Genomic DNA, 12,317 nt, shown 5'->3' with positions numbered 1-12,317 from the left:
TTCCTGAAAGCGTGCATCTAGAGCACATCATTGGACAGAAGTGAAACGTGGGCCGTCCGAAATGTGGAGAAGAAAGTGCAAGAACTTGAAGTGTGGTAAAAGCTGACATTATGTAACCGGATACAGTTCGAATATTCTAAAGGATCAAAAAGGATGAGGAAGAACCACAAGGCGAATAGAGAGCGGTACTCTAAGGAACAGCACACTGTAGTCATTTATTTGAGGCTTAGCTATGACATTATCTTCAGCAGCTAACACACCAATGATCGGACAGACCGACTCGATTACTTGATAGAAATAGAACGTGTACAGAATACTCTATAAAAATACTGGCGGTTAAAAGTCCTGCATATGCTATCTGATCGATAACACCCAAGAAACCCATATGGAAAGAGGAATTGACCAGTAGAATTCATCACGAAATGGTAATTACAAATTTTAGTTCCTGTCAGTGTTTATCAATGGAAAGGATGACCCAACCGCACTTACGCCCTGAAATGGCAGTGTTAAACCGTTAAGACAGCTCACTACAAGTGTGGGATCGGTTTCCGAAGATGTAATAAATGAATCAGTGCATTAAATCTGATCTCATGTAAAGACAGAACAGTTCGTATAATACACTGCTGGCCACCGTAAATGCAACACCCTGAAGGAAGCATCCGAATCGAGTGAAATTTACACCATGAGTTTGCAGCGATGAGATATGCAACTGATTAGAATTTCAGCGCAGACGCACATCACGCTCGCCTGTGGCGCCACCTCATAGCGCCATTTAAGGCTTGGCGATTTCGACGAGTGTACGTTCGGCACGTGTGTTTACCTTGTGGTTGTTTCACAAGACGATCAGTTATGCCTCGTAGACAACAGCGAACATCTTTTGATCAAGTAACCGAGTTCGACAGAGGAAGGATAGTGGCTTACCGAGATTGTGGATTATCATACAGAGAAATCGCTAGTCGTGTTGGACGAAACCAAACAACTGTAATGCGGATATGTGACCGTTGGATGCAGGAGGGTACGACGGACCGACGTGGTCGATCGCATTCACCTCGGTGCACCAGTGCACGTGCTGATAGGCAAATTGTGCGCATGGCAGTGACGGATCGCTCAGTGACATCCCGAACCATAGCACAGCACATTGCGTCTGTAACGCATCATCCAGTGTCTGCACGTACCATTCGACGCCGTTTACAGCAGAGTGGTCTGTCCGCAAGACGTCCATTGCTTCGTCTACCACTGACGCAGAACCACAGACGTCTCCGTCGCCAATGGTGTGATGACAGACGGATGTGGACGGCAGAATGGAATGACGTTGTCTTTACTGACGAGGCACGCTTCTGTCTGCAGCACCACGATGGTCGGATTCGAGTGTGGAGACACCGTGGAGAGAGGATGCTGGACAGCTGCATTATGCACCGCCACACTGGTCTTGCACCGGGTACTATGGTACGGGGCGGTTTTGGATATTACTCTCGCACGCCTCTAGTACGCATTGCCGGTACTTTAAATAGCCGGTGCTACACATCCGAGGTGCTGGAGCCAGTTGTCCTTCCTTACCTTCAGGGCTCGGCCACAGCCATATTTCAACAGGATAATGCGCGACCACACGTGTCACGTATTGTCCAAAGGTTCTTCGTCAATAACCAGATTGAATTGCTTCCCTGGCCGGCTCGCTCTCCGGATCTTTCGCCGATAGAAAACATGTGGTCCATTGTTGCTCAACGAGTGACGCAGATTACATCCCCAGCTGCCACACCAGATGATCTTTGGCAATGTGTGGAAGCTGCTTGGGCTGCTGTACCCCAGGAACACATCCAACGTCTCTTTGACTCAATGCCGAGACGTGTGGCAGCGGTGATCTCCAACAATGGCGGCTATTCTGGCTACTGATTCTGGCAGGAACCACATGTCACAGATGTCTGTAAACGTAATCATTTGATACTTGGTCAACATGTTATCTACAAAATAAATTTTGTTGTGCTACCTCTTGTCTTTCTTGGTGTTGCACTTACGGTGGCCAGCAGTGTAATTGCTTCGGGTCAGATGTTGTGTTAATCCAAGGCAGTCTACGATCGGTTTCCGAGGTGGCAACAGGCGAACTATTGTGTGAAGTGCAACTCCGTATAAAGACGGAGTTAAGTGTCACAGTTGCCTTGGAAAACATATTTGTTGGAGGTTACGTTGTTTCCAAGATCGTCTGAAGTACTTTTGTGACTTTTTCGGGGCTCGATAACTAATGATTAATGACCGGAAATCTTGTTATGAATATTGAAGACACAGTGCCTCTAGAAATCGTTTTAATAATTTTGCGATTGGTGCAAGAAAGAAAAATTAGTTACCATCCCAACATTTTAAGTTTCTTATTATGCTTAGCATTTAAATCTATCAATTTGTCACATTATTATGCACTGTTTACGGTACAAGCGTTAGAGCTCGCGACCGATGGAGGCGAAAGGAATTGGGAGCATCTACCAGGCGGGAGGTAAGCAAGTTGGCTAAAATCCAATTACGAGAAGTAGGGAGCGGACGCACTGGACTTTCACCTGTAAATCACACGTAGCATCACTGTGCGTCCCCGTGTACATATTGCGGCAGAGGATATTTCGAACATTCATTCTCCTGTCTGCTGTGATACTGTTACAACGTCTGTGCAAGATGCAGGTGTTTCTGTAAAGGCTACATGGCTCAGAGAATGGAGATTCCACTTTAACAGCTGGTAGAAACGCCACCGGAGGAAGGTACGGACACAACGACCTTCTAACTGCTGCCTTAAACCGCCATTCGCGGTACCTTTAGCTGCTGGCTTGCACCCCCTGACACCACCGACATCTTACGTAAGGAGAACAGATAAGATACCTTGTTACGAGGAAGACTGCAAACAGAGATCTGCGATCACGTATGGCAAGTACTTATGGTAAAGAGGTACAGTGTCCTACAGGTGCAGGCTGTGCGGGGAACAGGGGGTGTTTCGGAAGCAATTTGGGCGATCACACGGCGGACGACAGCGCCGGGGCGCGCTTCCCTCCTGGCACGGGGACCGGGGAACAGGGAACGAGGTTAATTCCATTTCGATTTAAACGAGGCGCCCGCCACTGCGGCAATGAACGCGCTTCGCCTCGCCTCGCCTCGCCGCGCCGCGCAGGAAGCAGCCCAGTCAGACAGTCCACTTTATTCGCCCAATTCCCGAATTGCATGCTCCGCCGGTATTACGGCCGGCAGGGACATCAGATGCACCGTTCCTCATGCATAATCTATGTGCGACAAGAAATAAATATGGAAGTTTAAATGAAAATTTAAGAGCAATAGAAATTCATGAACAGTTTTATAGCGCGGCCGTCTATATCCGTGCGCCTCGCTTCCGAAGCGACTATTGAGGGCGCGCGAGCGAGGGCCCATTCCGCCCGCGACTGTCACGCCAGACGGGAGCTGCGACAATGGCCGCCGTCGATACCTCTGCAATGGCGTCGCCTCCCATCGTGGGCAATCCGGCTGGATAGGCCCTGCGTACGTCTTCCTCCACGCGTCGGACAGCACGCACTAAACGCTGTTCTCGCTCCCTGAACGGGCTGGCTTTCTAACATTCTCTTCCCCCTCACAGTATTACCAATCTTTAAAGCAGATGATGATGCGGTCTCATACTCCGAGGAGCATAGGGAACGATGTGGGCCACCCGCACCGCCGACTAGGCAAGGTCGTAGCGGTGTGGTTTGCCACTGCCTTACTCCAACCGTAATGGGGATGATGATGATGAAGACAACACAAGAACACACAGTCATCTCGAGGCATGGAAAATCCCTGACCCCGCCGGGAATCGAACCCGGGACCCCGTGCGCGGGAAGCGAAAACGCTACCGCAAGACCACGAGCTGCGGACTATAAAGCAGAAGTAGCTCAAAATTTTTATCAACAATTATCCAAAGCATTTCTGAGAAAATACACTGATCAGCCAGAACATTATGACCACCTTTGGCACGGATAACAGCGGCAACGCGTCGGGGCATCGAAGCAGTGAGATCTTGGTAGGTCGCTGGAGGAAACTGGCGCCACATCTGCACACACACGTCACATAATTCCCGTAAATTCTGGGGAGCGGGACGCCACGTTCAATCAATCCCAAATGTGATCGTTCGGGTTAAGATATGGGGAGCTGGGGGCCAGCACATCGACTGGAACTCGACACTGTGTTCCTCGAACCACTCCATCACACTCGTGGCCTTGTGACACGGCGCATTATCATGTTGAAAAATGCCATTGCCATCGAGAAACATGATCGTCATGAAGGGGTGTACGTGGTCTGCAACCAGTGTACGGTAATCCTTGGCCGTCCTTGCACGAGGTCTACTGTACCTAAGGATGCCAACGTGAATGTTCCTCGGGACATTGTAAAAAAATTCGTGCCGAGAAGGGGGGATGTAGTTGTTACATCCCACTTCTGACACCAAATGTAAAAGAGTACGTGGTTTGGGGATGGGGAGAGAAACTTCTGGCACCAATGTTAATATATAAAATGGCAGGGAAGGGGGAAAAAGGTTGTTAAATATACCTCGTGGCGGCAGTGTGCAAGAGGTCGAGAGGTCAGGATTTGATATTGGGCATCCAGGGCTGCCGTTAAATGAAAAAACAGGGAACTAAGTACAATGAAGAGCATATATTTCAATATACGGCGTACAAAAGGCGCGCCTAGGGTCAGAAGTAAACAGGTTTAGGCCAGTCTAGGAGGTCGAACAATTTATTAAAATGGGCAACGGAAGGGGAAGCGGTTCATGGTTCATGTTAACTTACGTTGGTAGCCGGTCGTGAAAACCAGAGACAGAGGCTCTGCTTTCCAAAAAGACGTCTCTTCTGCTCGAGGTCTGGATTACAAGAGAGAGAATAAACTGTGTTCGGCACCGCAGAAGACTCCAGAGTCCGCACACGTGATCCGTATCCCGTGCACGCTATTGGCTAAAACCAATGGCGTGAATTCGCTAGCAGTTTCAGCAGAGGGCTCAGGGCGTCTTCTGTCAGCAGCTTTAACTGGACAGAATTGCCTCGGTTTCGAAAGACAAGCGATTTGTGTCATGTACACACGGCGTCAATTAATCTGGGAGAAAACTTGTAAAGTTTCCACTGGGCCTTTGGAATAAATTTTTTACACTAATTCCCTAAAATATTCCTTGACTGGCTGCCATCCTGTACAGCATAATGAAGCCGCCGCCATCTTGTCTCCGTCCGGCAGTACAGGTGTCAATGACCTGTTCCCTGGAAGAAGACGGATTCGCCTTCTCCCATCGTCATGATGGAGGTTCAACAGACCACGCAACGCTCTGCCACTGCGCCAACATCCAGAGCCGATGGTCGCGGACCCATTTCAGTCGTAGTTACCGACGTCGTGGTGTTAACATTGGCATATTCATGGGTCATCGGCTGCAGATGCCCATCATTAGCAGCACTCTGCCCAGCAGTGCTGTTAGTTCCGCCACAGTTCGCCGCCTATCCTGTTTTACGGCCTACGATGTCCGACGTCTGTAACGAGAGGTGGCCGCACAACCCCACGACGTCTGGACGTGGTTTCACCCTCGTTTCGCCACGTGTTGAAGACACACAACAACAGCAGTCCTCTGACACCCGACAACTTGTGAAGTTTTCGAAATGCTCATGCAGAGCGTCCGGGCCATCACAACCTGCCTGCCCCCTGTCTAACTCAGACCGATCGCGCGCCATCCCCACTCCAATCACGGACAGCATGTGGACTGATGCTACATACACCGTGCGTGTGTCTGACTAGCAGTCATTCCTCGCCAGGTGACGTTGCTATCGCCTGGACGGGTTTATAGCGATAGTAGATAGGTGGTGATAATGCTCTGACTGATCAGTATATATTGCATCAATAACACAGTCCCTTAGATTGTACATAGGTATCTCTTAACCTGCACAAAGATGTAAACAACAATGTATGCGCAGTACCTATCCAACGGGGTGGGTAATACAACCGATCAGTTCCAGTCATAACACCAGCAAGGAAGAACACAACTTGTGCTGACAGCAGTTCCGCCACGGGTAGAAGGTCAGTCCCGTAATTTGATCGCATTCACATTGTCACGTTGTGTCAGGAAGGACCCTCATCAAGAAAAGTTACCAGATGTCTCAGAGTGAACCAAAACGTATTTGTTCGGACGTTAAGGTACAGAGATGACTTGCCTCGCTGAGGCCGCCCAAAGGCTACTAGTGCAGCTGATGACCGCTACTTACAGATTTCAGCTAGTGGGAACCCTGAAAGGAACGTCATCATGCTGAATAATGATTTTCGTGCAGCCATAGGACATCGTGTTGCGACTCAAGCTGTTCCAAATAGGATGCATGAAGTGCAACTTCGCACTTAACGTCCATGGTGAGGTCCACCTTTGACAGCTGGACACCATGCAGCGCGACACAGATGGGTCCAACAACAAGCTGAATGGACACGTCACAACTGGCATCAAGTTGTTCACATATGCCTTCAACCAGGCAATCGTCGGACACTTTTTGGTGGCAGTCTAGTCGGACTGAACGACTTAGACACTCTGTCGGGCGAATGCAGAAAGTTGGTGGTTCCTTGATGTTTTGTGGTGGGATTATATAGGACCAATGTACGTCATTGGTGGTCAGTGAAGGCAATCGAACAGCTATATGATACAAGGATGACATCCTCCGACATTTGGTGCAATCATATCGGCAGCATTTCAGAGAGGGATTCGTCTTAGTGGAGGACAATTCTCGCGCTCATCGTGTAATCGCGTACATTTTGCGAATGCGTTGCATCACGACATCGAAATTGTTACATGAGAATGGCCAGCTTAGTCTCCAGACATGCCAAACATGCCTCGGATACATTGAAAAAAGCTATTTTTGGACGAGATGACCCGCCAACCAATCTGAGAGATCTACGCCGAATCGCCGCTGAGGAGTGGGATAATGTGGACCAACAGTGCCTTGATGATCTAGTGGACAGTATGCCACGACGAATGCAGTCATGCATCAGCGCAAGATGATGTATTACTGGGTATTACAGGTGCTGGTGTATGCTGCAATCTGGAAAACAATTTCAGAAAGTAATACACCCCACGTAGTTTTTCATCTATTTTGAATATTTTAGCATTGAAATTAGTGGTTTATACAACTATAAGTTATCACTATGGGTTAATGTTATTTATTATTAATACACTTCAGAGTGGCAAAAATAAAGTGGATTTTCATTGATATTAATTATTAGCCAATAACAGTTACAAATATTGGCTCATACAATACTGAAATTAACGCCCTTGTCCAAAGCTGCTGTTCTGAAATAACTGAGATTACAATCAACAAAGTATGTTTTATGTAGTCAGAGACTTATAGAATATTGTATTTACGATCCATATCTAAAAGATGAAAAAAGTAAGGAAAAGAAGAATACATGCCGCATTCCGACAAACTTTAAAATGCACCTGTGCAACATTACGTTTAAACTACACTTACGAACGAACGGAAAACGAAAATATCTATAAAGTACATATTTTTGTAATCGGCATCAAATGCTCTTTTCTGCAGACCACAAATATTTTTTCAAATTTTTGGTCATTTCTCACGAGCAGGTCCCCTTAAGGATATACTATGTGTCCCAAAATATTGGGTCAAGGTTAGCGTATACAGATGACGAAAAAATCCTAAACCAAGTATTTTGAGATAAGGACTAATTGTACGAAATAAATACCAATTTTATTATTGACGAAATGAACTTAACACTTTGCATCAACAAATGAGGTTCATCTGTGCTAGTAAGCAGGCGTTCATGCCACGAGCTTCGCGTTGCAGGTTGCCTGCCTACAGGCTTCCAGGAGCAACAAAAATTTGATTTTCGATACATCATATAATTATTGACCGAATTTTAAAAAAATGCTCTCACAGTCTATTCAGTAAGAGGTATACTCTTTATGTTCAAGGTCTAACAAATGGTTCAAATGGCTCTGAGCACTATGGGACTTAACATCTGAGGTCACCAGTCCCCTAGAACTTAGAACTACTTAAACCTAACTAACCTAAGGACATCACAAACATTCATGCCCGACGCACGATTCGAACCTGCGACCATAGCGGTCGCGCGGTTCCAGACTGGAGCGCCTAGAACCGCTCGGCCACACCGGCCGGCTCCGGTACTTCAATCTAATGATTTTAGAATCACATAAAGGCACACGCATTATGGACTGCCATAAGTAGCTTCCGGCATTTTCTGTTGTTTTTGTAGTTGTGAGGCCAAAATGTTTACTCGTTACCTCCGTGACAGTTTTGCCGAGTATGGCTCTGAGCACTATCGGACTTAACTTCTGAGGTTATCAGTCCCCTATAACTTAGAACTACTTAAGCCTAACTAACCTAAAGACAACACACACATCCATGCCCGAGGCAGGATTCGAACCTGCGACCGCAGCGTTCGCGCGTTTCCAGACTGTAGCGCCTAGAACCGCTCGGCCACTCCGGCCGGCTTTGCCGAGTAATGCAATACTATAGCGAGAGGGTAGGCTTCTAACGACAAAACGTTTTTTATCGTTACCTGCGTCCTGACTTGAAAGTCTCTCTCTATATCTCCAAATCAGCGTCCAGCTATACCGTGTATGCCTCTTATCTCGTTGACTTGCTGCTGAGTGCTGCAAAGTTAACAACAGCCTACTGCTCTCCATATTATTAAATGAGAGAATTTTGTTCTTTCGTAGATCATATGCATTACAACAACTTTTTACGTTTACGAAACAGCTTCAAACAATTCCCTCTCTGCTTGACAAGTGTATCTCAAATGCATTAGCAACGATCACAGTCACAGTTCATAGAAAACCTACCAACTCGAACTTGTTTCGTTCCGTGACTTTTTGATGCATTATCGCGGCCGTCTTGCTCCACGATGGCTGGCGCAGCTCCGAGGTGGGGATCCGCTGCACACGGAACACACAGAGAACAGTATGTGGGGCCAAACATAAGCAGCCGCCAGCGCCACCTCGTCCCGCCCTAGCAACGCCGTCTGCATTGTCACGCAGTTAACACGCAGACACAGACAAACCCTACGTTGAATACGCGCGCCCCACCTACCAAACTACATGAAGTAAATCTTCAGCAGACGACGACTATCATTCGTTCGTTCTAGATACAATGAACAACACATCACTTTAACGAAGTGGTGTGTTACACTGAAAGACGTGAGGCTGTGTTTTGTGCAGGGGTTGTAAATATTCCGAGTTCTATACATGGCATTACGGCTGTATAATCTCTAACAGTTAATTCTTCAGTCTGCAGAGTTTTATGGTGAGTAAAATTTTGTGTACATCGAGGTGACAAAAGTCATAGGATAGCGAAATGCACATATACAACTGACGGTACTATCGCGCACACAAGGTATAAAAGGGCAGTTCATTGGCGGATCTGTCATTTGTACTCCGCTGATTTCACTTGAAAACGTTTCCGACGCTATTATGGCCCCAAAATGCGAATACACACACTTTGAACGCGGAATTGTAGCTGGAGCTAGATGGATGGGACACTCCAATTTGAAAATCGCTAGCGAATTCAATATTCCGAGATCCATAGTGTCCAGAATGTTCTGAGAATACTAAATTTCAGGCACTATCACTCACCACGGATAACGCGGTGGCCGATGGCCTTCACTTAACGACCGACAGCAGTGGCGTTTGCATAGAGCTGTCAGTGCTAACAGACTAGCAACACGGCGTGAAATTACCACAGAAATCAATGTGGGACGCACGTCGACCGCATACGTTTGGACATTGCATCGAAATTTGGCGTTAATTGGCTATGGCAGCAGACGACCGACGAGAGTGCCTTTGCTAACAGCATGACATCGCCTGCAACGCCTCTCGTGAGCTCGTGACCGTTTCGGTTGGACCCAAGACAACTGGAAAAACGTGGCCTGGTTAGATGAGTCCCGATTTCAGATGGTAAGAGCTGATGATAGGGTTTGAGAGTGGCGCAGTCTCCACGATGTCATAGACGGAAATAGCCAACAAAGCACTTTGCAATGTGGTGGTGTCTCCATAAACATGGTGCTCGGATCCAACTGAACCTATCGTGGACTGGAAATAGTTATGTTCGGCTACATGGATGATGTTTGGTTTGTGAAGCTCTCAACTGCGGGGTCATCAGCGCCCATACAAAGTCCCAATTTTTTCACAGCCCGATTTTTGTACACAGTCCAGTCTAACCACTGCCACGAATGATGAGGACAACACACTTAGTCCCCAGGCAGAGAAAATGCCCAACCCGGCCGCGAATCGAACCTCGGACCCCGTGATCCAGAGGCAGCAACGTTAGGCACTAGATCATGAGTTGCGGACACGGCTACTTGGAGATCATCTGCAGTTATGAAAAAAAAAAAAAAAAAAAAAAAAAGATGTGGTTGAAATGGCTCTGAGCACTATGGGGCTTAACATCTGAGGTCATTAGTCAGTCCTGTAGACTTAGAACTACTTAAACCTAACTAACCTAAGGACATCACAGACATCCATGCCCGAGGCAGGATTCGAACCTGCGACCGTAGCGGTCGCGCGATTCCAGACTGTAGCGCCTAGAACCGCTCGGCCACACTGGCCGGCTACAGTTATTCATGGACTTCATGCTCCCAAACAGTGGTGAAATTTGTACAGACGACAATGCTCCACGTCACCGGGCCACAATTGTTCGCGATTGATTTGAAGACCATTCTGGACAATTTGAGCGAGTGATTAAGCCATCCATATAGCCCGAAATGAATCCCACTGAACATTTATGGAACATAATCGAAAGGTCATTTCGTGCAGCCGGCCGGAGTGGCCGAGCGGTTCTAGGGGCTACAGTCTGGAACCGCGCGACCGCTACGGTCGCAGATTCGAATCCTGCCTTGGGCATGGATGTGTCTGATGTCCTTAGGTTAGTTAGGTTTAAGTAGTTCTACGTTCTAGGGGACTGATGACCTCAGAAGTTAAGTCCCATAGTGCTCAGAGCCATTTGAACCACCAGTTCGTGTACAAAATCCTGCACCGCCAACACTTCGCAGTTATGGACGGCTGTACAGGCTCAATATTTCTGCAGGGGACTTCCAACGACTTATTGAGATCATGCCACGCCCAGTTTGTGCACTACACCGGCGGAACGAGATCCGACACGATATTGGGAGGTATCCCAGGACTTTTATCACGTTACTGCATTTTTTAAGCCAGATATATAATGTGCGGACTGTTAGGCCATACTCCATTTGTCGCCATCTTGTACCTTGAAATAGAAGAATGTTTCTGTCATGGAGCACGTGGTATCTTCAAATGAATTCAATTTATTTACTGTCTCCTACAAATTTCCCCCGTCTTGAAAACGAAAATTTGTGTTACTTGCCAACAGCTTCTGTATCAAAACGTTTTTAACTTGTAACTCGTACATTATAATACTTCTTCTTAATTGGATTTCAGTTACTGATCATTGGTGTGTAGCAGAGTAATAATATAGCACACAGACTATTAAATGCTGTATCGACAAGATTTTCTCGAGTGCAACACCTTTAAATTGGAATAGAATATTTGGTCCTAGCTATATAATCACGATGTACCTTGGAACAGCACATTTGAAAAAGTTTTACTTTTCCGAAGTGATTTCTGTAATTTCAAAAAAAGAGTGCAGGACACAGAATGCTATCATTTCAAAATGGAATAAGAAAATATATAAAACTTCTATCACCGGTCCGGCTAGAGGCGAAAGACTGAAAAGTTTTCCGAGGTACAACGCTCTCCTCTACCGTTCTTCAAGGTAGAGCCACAAAAGTGACATCATAAACATTAATAGTTTACAAACACGTACCTCACACGCGCTGCTCATTCAAGAATTCGAACTAGCTGAGTATTCATTTCCAATCATGGCTTCCTTCTCACGAAACACTCTCTTCATGATTATCTACCGCATAATTGACCCTAATCGTTTGGGACGTCCTGTACAGTCTTCCAGAAGGAATGGTCAAATTCGGGGATATGACGGGAACATTCATTCAAAACAAAAAGAATCTAGTAAACATGGGCTCTAAAGTGCAAATCTTAAGAGCTATCAGTACATTTTCATCTTCAATACTGTGAAAAACATCTTTTTTTACGAAGCAAGTTCTCACTGCTCTTAAGGTGTGCATTTTAGAGCCCATGTTTTCTAGACTTACTTGCCCCGAATGGTCATTCCTGCCTGCAGCAACTACGTAAATGAGTGCGGCTTCATTGAGACCCATGTTTATAGTTGGCGCCAGAACACACCGAAACAGAAAGAAAAAAATCTTCAGCATTCCAGTACGATCAGTTTCACTAGTAC

Source organism: Schistocerca piceifrons, chromosome 3 (assembly GCF_021461385.2).
Source record: "Schistocerca piceifrons isolate TAMUIC-IGC-003096 chromosome 3, iqSchPice1.1, whole genome shotgun sequence".
Taxonomy (NCBI): domain Eukaryota; kingdom Metazoa; phylum Arthropoda; class Insecta; order Orthoptera; family Acrididae; genus Schistocerca; species Schistocerca piceifrons.
The sequence above is the reverse complement of the archived record's forward strand: the minus strand, read 5'-3'. Positions refer to the sequence as shown.